This window comes from Gobius niger, assembly GCF_951799975.1.
Source record: "Gobius niger genome assembly, chromosome: 4".
Lineage (NCBI taxonomy): Eukaryota > Metazoa > Chordata > Actinopteri > Gobiiformes > Gobiidae > Gobius > Gobius niger.
The window spans coordinates 36923237-36936826 of record NC_136855.1 but is presented as its reverse complement, the minus strand read 5'-3'; positions in this window follow the sequence as shown (position 1 = coordinate 36936826).

Here is a 13590-nt window from a genome sequence, read left to right as displayed (position 1 = left end):
TAAATAAAGGATAGAAATGAATCTATAAACTAAGGCAAGGTCTATAGAACCGTCCAACCGCTACAAACTCTCTTTGCTTATTTGCTGTCTCCTTCTGATAATGCGTAGAAAGTACGTCTGGTATTGATCCGCGGGTTCAGTCGGGCCAGTGCCTCAAATATCTCGCAAACTTCAGGTGCGGGTGGGTCGGGTTAGAAAGCGCACATATATTTTCTTCCTCACATTGTTGGCTTACGACGTACAGTGCATTCTTATCCATAAATGCCGTACAAAGTCGGCAATGTTCTGTTGAATGTTCAGTTTTATGGTGTAGCTTTTATGTCGCCATGGCTTTTGCACAACAACAAATCTATGTCTAATCATTTCATTTCAAAAATCAATGTTATCAAGCGCAATTCTTGTATTAACATGGTCTTGTCGGTCATTAACGATGATGTCATTGCCCATATATGGTAAACTAATAAAAGGACAGAGGCATCAGTGTTTACTAGTGACGGGCTAAACGAGCCGAGGCACCGATACACGTATCATGCGCTGAAAGCAAAGCCTCAGCCGAGCGTATGACCGAGCGTATGACCGAGCGTATGACCGAGCGTATTACTTTGAGAACAGTCCCGTGACCGACACAGTCACTGTGTCGTTTTGTATCATGTAGTGTCGTACGAACGAGCAGCAGCGAGCAGCAGGGGAAGCTAGTTGAACGGGAGCATCGCCTGGCTCATGTTGTCTTTTGGGATTTATGTACCACACGCACAAGAGCCAACTCTTTCACGTCCATATTAAAGTGCAACACAAACACAGACTGATTGCCTAGTAGCCTAGATGAAGCCTTTGATGCACTGTTCTTGTAGCTCTGTACGCAGAGCGTCTGTTTGGGAGTCATAGGGTCGTGAGTTCGAATCCGATGGAAGCCTATGGTGATTTCCTCTTTTGACTTGACATCCACTGGTAAACAGAAGCAGAAATACATCTGGTGTCATATTATTGTCACAGGCACTCTCCTTTAGTACATCTTGGTCAGTGACTTCATCTTTAGAAGGTTCTATCACTGATATTTCTCATCAATCATCATTTATTTGTTTCTGTTCTCATTATCCGGAGCAGTTTTCCTCTGTCTAAATTCTCACTCTCAGCTGGTTAAACAGTTCAATCCTGACGATTTGGTTCATATTTGTGAATGAGAATAATTGAGCTCAGTCAGTGTTGAGTTCGCTTTTTTTCAAGCTCATTGCTGCAATGCTTTTTCACCACCAGATGGCGCCTATAAGCCTACCAACACTGTGTGATACTGTGTGACACAATTTGTAAAAGTGTGTGACACACACTGAGGTATCATCTACCCATCACTAGTGTTTACCTCCTGATGAATGAAGAGCATCAGCGGTGGTCATTGTAATAAGCCTCATGTTTCCTTTTTACATTGTTGCTCCTTTTGAAGGCCACAGCTCAGTCCTAAAGAAAGAAACGAGGCACACAGCAAACTTTTTTTTCCGGTTCAGCCGCTCCAAGAGTCCTGTAACTGTAGCTCAAATGTTTCAATAAGCTACAGTTTTCTTGCAACTCTGCAACTCCTCCGCAGCCAATATGGCAGTTTCTGATCAATTCAATCCTTTACAGTATTGGTAACTTTGTGCCTTTCTTTCCCTGCCCGCTCATCTTGGATCTGTAGCGAGTGGGGGGGACAATTTTATTTCTTTCATCTTTATTAAACATTGCACGCTGCATCGTGCATGTTATTAAGCGTTTGCAGGACAACCAAGTCTGCGCACTCGTCTGCGCATTCGTCTGCTCTACAGCCTGCGCTATGAACCGCAAGATCTGGCCCAGGAACTTGTGGCCTGTAACAGTGGTGCTTTCAGAAGATTGTTAGACATTGTTAGCAGCCCTTATTTTCTATTCAAATAAAATATAAGTAAAAAGTAAGTAAAAACATTGATTAATGTCAATAATGAACAGTTGCAAAGTAAAGTCATGACGTAGAGCAGAGGTTAACTTGGCAATCGCACACACCAGGAAGTTTTATCTGAATTACCAGCAGGGAGGTGAGTCCTTATGGTTTGACGCTGAGTTGGAAATGAGTGGAATGAACTGATGTAATAACCACCAACTTAGAAAACACCCGACTCTTTCCTTTGTACAAAAAGCTCATGCTTCCAGAGAAACTTGCTACGACACTTTGGCTGAAGCAAAGATCAATCTGTGAACCCTCGCACAGCACAGACGAGTGCAGCTCACGATTCTCCACGTCCTCAAACATGGCGTATAAATCTTATGGTATAGTGAATCTTGTGGTAAATTAATTTGAATTTGAAGGACGAGTGAAACATAACTGTGTTTAATAATGATCATTGTTCTGGAAAATCTTCATTAACTTCGTCAGCGAGCCAAGGATACATTTCTACCTCAGAAGACAATAAGAATATATTCTATTCTAACTTTTACAATTAACATAAATGACCTTATCTTCCTTCTAAACAGCAGTTTGTCAGGTTTAAGTTGAAACTAACATTGTTTTAGGGAAATGTTACTATCTTTGTGCCGCTTTAAGTTGACCTCTGAAAAGTTTCGGCTGTGATAGGAAAGTCATTGTGACAAATTCATAAATGAACCTGTCAGGAAAAGATTTTTATAGTTCATTGGAAATCAACCCTTTGATAAACAGGACGAGCAGGTCAAACACCATCCACTTCTTCAGAAAGACTCCACTGTTTGAGTCTCTATTAAAGCAGTGGCTCAATGGTCAGACCATTGATCCATGAATCTGTGTTTCCAAAGCCGAGACAAGTGCAGCCTGTCGAGGTCTCGAATCCACCGCAGATTTATGTCAAAAACCTGCTGTAATAATGATAGAACGAATCGTGACGGAATACTATGAATGCGCATACGGCGACCGCCCCAACCCGACCCATGATCAATGGAGAATTTTCTGACCAGACCCGATACGTGGACAGCCTGCGGGCACCACGGAGACCCCACAACCCACGCATCAAGTGCGCTAATGCCCCCAGTCGTGTGAAATCCTGCGGGTTTTTAAAATAAGTTACTTTTGATGAACACGATGAGGCTTTACACACGGTTCTGATTTGGTTCTGAGTGCCAGCCGTGGGCATACGTGTGCGTTCCATTTCCAGCTCTGTCCCGCAAAACTAAAACAAAGCATATAGTGCTATTTCTCCTGTAAACTGGCGGTCACGTGACACGCTCCCATTTGAGTGACAGCCGGCAGCAGAGCAGCTCATGCGGGGGCTGTTTAATGTGTGCGGATTCGGGCCGGGTCGGCACATTAAAAATTATTTTATTACATTCATTATTAGAACATCCCAATAAGAGTAGAAATTCCTTGTCCTTCGAAATGTGCATATTATTATATTTGATATTTGGTATTTGAACAAGCTTTGTTTTACCTTGTGTCTTTCTAAAAGAACCTTAAAAACTGAAATTGTGACTCTTTTTGTTGGGGTAGGGATTAATTTACATCGGGTCGAGTTGGGTGGGGTCAGAAATAAGCCGACCCGCCCATCTCTGACATCCAGAAACCAAGGGTTTATATCATTTCTATATCATATCATATATATCATTTTACTTTAACAGATCAACGTGAGGTTTTGTATTAAGTTTATGCACTTAAAGGGACTATACAGAGTTTAAAAATGTTAAAATTATGTATTTTCCTCCCCTACATGTTCCAACAATGTCCTAATGTGTAGAATGAGCCCAGACATATTCACCACAACTGCCTCTAAAATCCTGCACTGTCACTCAAAAACGTGTTAATTCGGGTCAGAAGTGCCGTCATGCACGAGCTTAATATAGAAGGTGCAGTTACATGTATGGCCTGAGGTGGCAGTAGTGAGTATAAAATGGCTACCTTTAAAACAAATGAACCTTGATCATTAAGATACTGTCCATATCAAACACATGGCCAGGAACCGTCCAACGGCATCGTAGACACTATACACTATAGACAATAAACTGATATTATTGATGAAACAACAATAGTGCTTGTGTTGTAAACCGCTTTGTTCATTTTCTTTAACCCGTGTTTGTGCTTCATGCCATGGACAGTGTCGTGAACATTGAGGAGAAAGACCATAATCTATAATAAATGTTTACATTTTCTCAGTCTGATCTGCATACTTGTGGAGAATTACAAGTGACACCCAAAACACGCCAGAATACCCGCACTATGGGATGACATGTTTCACAGATATTCATATTTACAGATGGATTTAGCATTTCAAAGCTTCATAAATAAAGCTTAAATTTGTCAACAATCTGTTCTGGTGCTGAGCTTACAGGATTAGTCTGCTGGTGTGCTGCTTGTTTTGCACTGTTAAGAAACGTTCTGAGGAAGAAGGATTACGTTTAGACAAGGAGTCTGTAATGAGGAGACCTCATGCACAGTGTGTTAAGGAACGGGTCAGAGCCTCGCATGGGTAAAGAATGAAGGGCTCATATTCAGTTTGGTCAGGAATCCAAAATCTAGCATTGTGTTTCAAAAAATATTCAATCCTTTAATAATGCATGCATGTGGAAGATTATTTAATTGTAAATCAGAAGTTACAGCAGTCGTTCCCAACCTTCATTGTCTTCCGTACCTCTTGGGCCTTTCAATGGTCGTCCGTGTACCCCCTACCTCAGGGGTGTTGCTGTTTATTTAGCAAGTAATTACTTAAAAATGGTATTTGTAAGAAAAAGGACAATGTTGCGGTCAAAATAAACCTACAATTCTCCCAAGACAACATATTTTACTGAAAAATATAGCTTTTCCTATAAAAAATTATGTTCAATTTACCCCTTTTTTCAATCTGAAATTGTTTCAAGTACCCTGTGCTTGGTCCTCGAGTACCCCCAGGGGTCTCCGTACCCCTGGTTGGGAAACAACTGAGTTACAAGACCACTTTTAAACTGGGGAGTGTGTTTACAAGGGCTCGAGATTTACGGTTATTAGGTATATTCCGGTTATGGCTGTTTTCAGGATATGGTGTTTATATGTCACTGAGAAATCCCTTGTTTACGTGTTCAAAACAAGGAAACTCCGCTTTTCGTATTTAAAGGGGCTAGATGCAAGTTGGCCATTTTATACTCACTACTGCCACCTCAGGTCATATGTGTAACTGCAGCTTCTATATTAAGCTTGTGCATGACGGCACTTCAGACGCGGATTAAACACCTTTTTGAGTGACAGTGCAGGATTTTAGAGGCAGTTGTGGTGAACAGGTCTGAGCTCATTCTACACATTAGGACATTGTTGGAACATGTAGGGGAAGGAAAATACTTAATTTGAACATTTTTAAACTCGTATAGTCCCTTTTAGCTCTGTCCACGCAGGCACACACATTATAATTTTCAGCACAATATGGTGAAAATGTTAAAAGCATGTGTGTGGCTTATTGCAGGGCTTGTTCTTTTGAATGCCCACTTTCGGCTAAATGTTTTGCTCATCCACAACATCCTGAGCTACAGCAAGCGACAATGACGGCAGATTATGGATAATTCCTTACCTTTACCTTTCCCGGGAGGAAAAACAGCCACCTTGAAACGGTCGCGACGCTTCTTTCCATCTTAAATATTCATTAATTTCCGTTCTTTCATGGTTAAAATAAAAAACTCAGTCTCCTCTTGGATCCAGAAGCGGGAACTCTTCAGACAAGCCGCCGCCATGTTTTTTTTTTTTTTTTTTCTATGAACGGTGCAAGAAATGGGAAGTTGCTTAAAACCGGAAAAATAGCATATACAGTGGGGAAAAAAAGTATTTGGTCAGTTTCACATAGACATTCTATTGGATTTTGGCCAAATACTTTTTTGTCCCACTGTACATGCCGGAAAATCCCAGTTACTCACGGAAAATCCCAGCCAGAAAATCCAGGTTTCTCATATGATCAAGGACAAATTCGGAATATTAAAAACTCCCGATTAAAAACCCAGAAACTCAAGCCCTTGTAAACCCACTCACTGTTACATAGGTCAAAAATAAAATGTGATTGCTAAAACAAAGAAAACAAGTCGTCCATAGTGTTTTAACATCTGTTAGCATCTAATTACCGTTAGCCTTAAGCTTTGTTGATAAAACAGCCACAGTTAAAAACGCAGAAGTGTCCTCGGGTGAAGTATTTACTCTCTGTGTAAAGTTTGAAACATGTCGTAGGGGATTATCCGACACCTGCTTGTTTTCTGACAAAAAGACACCGTAAACTCCTCAAAAGAATAAAACAAGGAAAAAGTTGTAACCCTTGGAAGTTAGCATCATGCTACCGTGACACAATGTGTACACAGAGTCTATAAAAAGCACTTTTATCGATGTTTGTCAATAGGGAGGGTGACAAAAACCCAGTATCATAGCAGCCCCCGGGACATGTCTGCCACCTGGACCGATAAGCTCCAGCATTCACGGTCTTCTTATCGGTGCTGATAAGGCCAAACCAGCGCTCCGTCTCATACGCATCAGATCTGTTTGTCTTCACCCTGACAGCACTCGATCTGCGCTGTGCTCCCCTAGATTTCCAGCTGTATGCGGTGCCAGTGCACTCTGCGCTATAGTCAATGGGGAACTGCGTCTCTAACACCTTCTTCCGGATGGTCACGTGGTCCATGACGTTGTGCCGTCTTCATCAATTTACACTTTTTGTTTGCCTGGGTACTTCATTTGCCTGAACTTTACATTGTCATTGACAACTTCAGACAGAGGTTTACAGGAAGGCAACTCATGCTGACCAGTATTTGATGTTTGACTCTAGGGGTCATTAGGATGCTCAGACATAGGGCTAAAGAGCTGCCCACCAGTGCAGAGGGCAAGACCAAAGAGGAGCAACATATCCAGAGAGCTCTCAGGCTGTGGATATCCTAACTGGTCTTTCACTAATTCACTAAAGCACAAAGGGCAAGAAGACCCAAAGAACAGACCACACAGCCCAGAAGAAAGGAAGTAGCGGTGCCGTATGTAGCCGGGGTCTCAGAGAAGCTTCAGAGAATCTTTAGGCAGCACAGGATTCCAGTGTACCACAAACCTGTGAACACAAAAACTAGTTCATCCCAAAGACAAAACACAGAGCCACAAACAAAGCAATTTGGTTTATTCTATTAGATGCAAAGAAGAAGAGTGCAAAGAACATTATATTGGAGAAACGAAACAAGTATTACAGAAGAGACTTTATCAACACCGAAGAGAAAGCACTAGCGGCCCCCAGTCGGCTGTGCAAGTCCACCTCAAAGCCTCCAACCACTCCTTTGAGGACGGAGAGGTCAAAATCTTAGCAAAAGAAGAACGTTGGTTTGAACGAGGAGCAAAAGAAGCTTTTTTTTGTCAAATTGAAGATGGACAAGTCCTGTACGACTGAGAGCTTACACAGACATTTTGCATTGTCTTATTTACTTTTCTGTTGTTCTGTTGTTCTGTGTTGCCTGGAACCCACCATACGTCCAACATAACTTAACTTTTACGATGGATTTCATTTCTCACATAACTTTTAAGCCACATTTGTTCCAAAATCTCATTTATCTGAAACACATTATTGATCCACGAGGCTTATCTCCCAGAGACAGTTCTTCGAGGTCAGTGACAGACCTTCAAATGTTTGGACACGTCTGTCACTGCGCCTCATTGTCAATATTGCGACCCCTGAGATGTGTTCGAGTTTTGTGTGAAGTGGTTTAGTTTTCAAACACGTCTGTGCCCTTGTCCTTTGTTCACTGCTGCATTGTCTCGGATATGGAATGGTTATACAAATGAATATTTTCTGCCTGCGCTGCAATTCTTTCCTCCGTGTCAGGTTCATGGGAAGTGATGAGTAAGTCTGAACATTATCACAGAGCATTAAGCCATTGTTAAAACTCATTACAATGGCATTTCATTTCTTCAACTTTCAATGTGCTATGAATATTTCACTTCATTAGATACTGTGGAATATTGAAGCTGATCAGGGCAGAGCAACACATCCGCCCAAGTTTTCAATCCGGCCTGAAGTAAAAACTTACCAATACTTCATCAGATCGAAGAATAACCACTGCTAAACTGACACTAACGTTGATGTATTAGTGTAAAAGAAATAAAGCTAGTAAATATACTTCTCTGCATTAGATTCTGTTTGGATCATGCTCTTTGAAATTAACGGATCCCAAAGACTTGGCTCCCAGTAAATCCCATTACCAACACAGAAAGCCCCACCAGGCCTGATTATCAAATGCATTGAGTTAGTTGTCATTTATATGTAAGGAATAATGTATAGAACACTGCTCATTATCAGAAAAATAAGTACCAACAGGGCGAACCGGACTTGGTTCACTCTTTCGGTACATATAAATTATCCCCCCTGTTGGTACATACTATACATTATCCCGCTCATTATACAGCTATTTGCCAACTTAACACACACAAAGTAAACTTCATACACTTTTATGAAGGCCGAAAGGTTTATTTAATGACTTCCGCAGCAAATAGTTCCCAAACGTTTGCGTGTTTGTTGTGATTTCAAGCAGTGTGGCTAGGCTAGTAGCAGCAAGGCTAGCTACTTATTGGTAGTCTATCTACTTAGTTGAAGGTGCAGTTGAAGAGGGGAAATGTTGGTGAAAGTCGGACTCCTGTTAACTTCACAGGACAGGGAAAGAAATGGTGTCCTCTACTACTACGTGTGGAGTGATATGAAAGACCTGTACTACAAACACGAACTCCGTTGCCATTGGTGGTCATTATTTTTTTCAAAGGTCCCCTATCAGAAAATAATGACCGGTAGAACGTTGGAAAATCCTATTCGAGTCAATGGAGCGTTCTACTTGCATTGTGTCGTGCCGTATAAAAACACTAGATATTGTTGTGATATTTCTCTATTATATCGTGAGATCCTTAGTTTAGATAAGGTTTGCACCAAACGGTTCATAGGAACCTGAGACCCCTCAGCTCCTCTCCAGCTACAAGCAAGTTTGCAGCCCAATAATATCTGAAACCCCCCCCCAAAACCCGCAGACATACGGCGTGGCTGGTATTTCCAATATATTTTACTTGTTTATGTAGTCTATGTGTTCCTACAATGATGATAAACCACCCCTCTCGGAGCCTACTGTAAGCTATTTGTAATGCACAAGTTGTAATGACTTGATCACTTTACACTGCGTTCCAAATTATTATGCAAATTGGATTTTTGTGTCAAAAAGGTAAAAAAAAAAGCAATAATAATGAAACTCATGGATGGTGTCGTGTCTTGGGGCTCTATGAATCACTGACATTAATCTCAGAGACCTGGGATGATTAGTTTTCAGGTTAAGCCCAGTTAAGGGAAAAACTACTGAAAAAGGGTGTTCCACTTTATTATGCAGATCATCATTTTCAAGCAATATGGGAAAGAAAAAGGGACTTTCTGCTGATGAAAAGTGTGAAATAGTTGAATGCCTTGGTCTAGGTATGAAAACCTTCGATATTTCCTGCACGATTAAGCTTAATCATCGTACAGATAAGAGATTTGTGGATGATTCAGAGCACACTCCGTTTTGTGCCGATAAAGGCACAATATGGACGGTTTCTGCCAGACAAACACATCAGATTAGGAGAACAGATGCTACAAAGCAGCAGACAGGTATTTGAAGCTGCTGGTGCCTCTGGAGTCCCCCGAACATCAAGGTGTAGGACCCTCCAGAGGCTGCAGTTGTGCATAAACCTTCTATCCGGGCCTCCCCTAAACGGTTAATTGAATGTTCATGAACAGAAACGGCTGCAGGGGCTCAGAAATACATGAGGACTCATTTTCAAACAGTCTTGTTCACTGATGAGGCCGTGTAGCCCTGGATGGTCAACTCAATGGAGTAGTGGATAGTTGGTGAATGACCACAATGTCCCAACAAGTCTGTGACGTCAGTAAAGAGGTGGTGGAGTCATGTTTTGGGCCAGAGTCATGGGGAGAGAGCTGGTCGGCCCCTTTAGGCCCTTTTAGGCTCCCTGAAGGTGTGAAAATGACCTTTGAAAAATATGTGGAGTTTCTGACTGACCACTGTCTTCTATGCTACAAAATGAAGAGCCGTGCTTTCCCAAACAAAATCCTCTTCATGCATGACAACGCACCATGTCATACTGTAAAGAATCACTGGCTGCTATGGGCATAAAAGGAGAGAAACTCATGATGTGGACCCCCTCCTCCCCTGACCTCAACCCTATTGAGAACCTTTGGAGCCTCTACAAAAAAAACCTCTATGAGGGTGGGAGGCAGTTTTCATCCAAACAGCAGCTCTGGGAGGTTATTCTAACATCCTGCAAAGAAATCCAAGCAGAAACTGTCCAAAAACTTACAATTTTAATGGATTTAAGAATTTTGAAGCTGCTTTCACACAAGGGCTCCTATGTTAAAATATAACTTGACCTGTTAATATTTTTTTGATTGAAATAGCTTTTGGTTTCAGTAAATATGACCTCCTAATGCTACAAATACAACAAATGACCATTTTCAGTTAATTACAAGCTTTAAAATGTATTGAAACGATGAGTTGCATAATAATTTGGAACAGTGGATTTTGAGGTTTTTACTATATTTATTTTTGAAAAAAATACTGTTATCACTAGGAAATTTTTTCCACCACATTTAAATGATCCTCTACCAGTTAAAGACTTAAAAATTATGCTGACTCTCATTTGAGTTGACAATTTTGAAAATTTTAGAAAAATGTCATTTGCATAATAATTTGGAACGCAGTGTATGTGAGTTGTTTTTATTAATGCAACCTAAAGCCTGAGGTTAAAGATTAAGTTGGGGATAATGCCCAACGAGATGCCAATGATCAGAAATAAATAGACGAGACAAAAGCGTGAACCAGCTGCTTCTGTGAAGTCCATTTATTTCTGATAATTGACTCTGTCACAACGCCGCCCAAGAAGAACTTCCAGTTCCAAGGATTTGAGATTTCATCATTAACATCGCCCAATGACCTGGCAACCCTGGTCACAAGAAGCTCTCAATCCCCTTAGCTCGAGTTCAGGAGTGTTAGCAAAACAAACTTTGTAGCATGTGTTCAAATGGCATCCAAATTGCACTGCGCACAGCAAAAAATCATCATAATTGAGCTAGAGATACAGTGTACAGCAGGGGTCTCCAACCTGTGTTACCCGGGGAGCTACTTTTGCTTAACTGGACCATCAGAGAGCTACTTATGATTCGAACTATGCGACTTTGTAGGAGTTTACCCTGGAGAATTAGCCAAGAGATAAACATTGATTTGAATTTTGTCCTTTTTACTTTACTTTATTTACCAAATTGGTTTGTAGATTGTGCTCAAAATGACTTTCAAGTATGTGTAGAAATGTAGAAAGCCTTGGGCGAGCTACCAACAAAGGTCTGGAGAGCTACTGGTTGGGGATCCCAGGAGTACAGGCTTAGAGAGTTTACAGTAAAACAAGGATTTGCAGAGTTTTATCACTTTTGTTCATGATGCACAAAGCAAAGAGGGACGGAAACAGCACCAAGAACTGCAAAGGGGTTGTGCAGTGCGAAAAGACGAATCATTAGTTTGATTTAGATCTATTTAAGACCTTTTTAAGGCCCGGTTTAGTGCTGATTTGATCTTCATCTGGTAACACTTCGAAGGTTATATATTTTATGAGGCGATACTTGGCTTGAGAACCACTACTTTACTGAAATCTTGGTTTTAAGAAGAATAAATGTTTCATAAGGCAAGTTTTGGCGTCAGCTTATCAGCAGACTTAAAGACGTTAGCCGGTGGAAGTCTGAAATCCACTTCCTTTCACATCAGACGCGATGAAGATCCGGCCTCTTCCATGAGCGTTTTCCACAGCAGATGCTTCTCAGTGTGCGGCCACTTTTAATGAGCGTTGCTTTGGTGTCTAAATCATTTTGAAAAGCCCGGCCCAGAGGAAGTCCACGCGGCCGTCCTTGGACACATTTTTCTCTGCACATTAAGAGCCACAGTCCATCAGTGGCAGCGTTGAAATGAAGATGACACACACAGAAGCATGTCGAGTTTGATCCAATGCCATCCATTCTTCAGAGGCGCGAGCATCTCTCTCACCAGGGCTCCAGAGCTGCAGGCGAGTGTGCAGTATGCAGGCTGTCCAAATGCTGGCATGGGGCCCTGGAGTTTGGCCCTCGGAGTGCATCATAACCCAGAATGTAACAGAAAACAGATGGATATAGCCGGAGCAACAGTCTGCTGAAGGGACAGGTTTTTAGGTTACGCAAAAAACTGCCTATCAAACAAAAAAGTGGGTTCTTTGGAGAGGCTACTGCGGTCTGGATTTAAAGAGGACGTTTTGCAGTTAATAATCTCAAACTCCTCTTGATCATTAATTTATTCATCTGCCATATCCATACTTCCTGATTCAACAAGCACTCGCTCTATGTCCCTCCTAAGCACCTCATCTGTGTAGCTACATGTTGCTGACCAGTGCAGCTTGGGCAGATGTTTTTGTTGCGGTGCTCTGTGATGGAGGGATGTAAGGAGAGCATTTCCTGGGTGCGTAGGGCCTCGGGACAGGAGGAGCATGGGGTAAACAGCAGGAGCGTTGTAAAAGTGACTGTGGCAACTAGAGATGCGACAATCCCGTACTGGCAACGGATATCGGAGCCAATACTGGAAAAAATTCGATGTTAGGTATCGGCTACAAATATCCGATACTGAACCAAACACAAGACGTATTTTTTATCGCCACGCAAAATGCTTCGGCTACCGAGACCGTGCTAATGCTAACGTCAACCTAATCAAAGCTGGGACAGACATTATGATTGGATCACCTAATAAAAGAAAGAGCGGACAAGTGTTTGTATTTTAGTTTATGACATGCTGTTAAAAAAGTGACTGATCGAACTGTAAGCTGTTTGTAATGCACAAGTTGTATTGATTTGATGACTAAATGTGAGTTGTTTTTATGAATGCAACTTAAAGCCTGAGATAAGTTAGGGATAATGCCCAAATGTCCAAATAAATGGACGATGTTGAAGCGTGAACCGTTTCTGTAAAGTCCATTTATTTCTGATAATTGACTCCTCAAAGGGCATTATCACACTTATACCATGGTCACTTACAAAAGAAAGAAATATGAAATACTTTAAAGGGACTATACGGAGTTTAAAAATGTTAAAATTAAGTATTTTCCTCCCCATACATGTTCCAGCCATGTCCTAATGTGTAGAATGAGCTCTGAACTGTTCACCACAACTGCCTCTAAAATCCTGCACTGTCACTCAAAAAGATTTTACTTCGGGTCTGAAGTGCCGTCATGCACGAGCTTAATATAGAAGGTGCAGTTACACGTATGACCCCAGGTGGCAGTAGTGATTATAAAATGGCCAACTTGCATCTAGTCTCTTTAATGTGTTTTAAAGTTAAAATCACAAGTTTTTTGGGGGGGTTTCTTTACAAGTCGCTCTTAAGCGGACGACTTGATAACTGCCGTCAGCAGGTGTTGCCAAGCAACGTGGCCAGAGCGACTTGACCGCAGTCAATAAGTGAAGGGAAGTGAGATTATGGCTTAACGTTACCTGATACAAAGTATCATTTCAGGAGGCCAGTGCACTGCTTACCGCTTATGTGTGTCCAGAGGATGATGCAAAATTTTGTTTCATCTATCATCCACAGATAGTTTCCTAAAAAATTTTT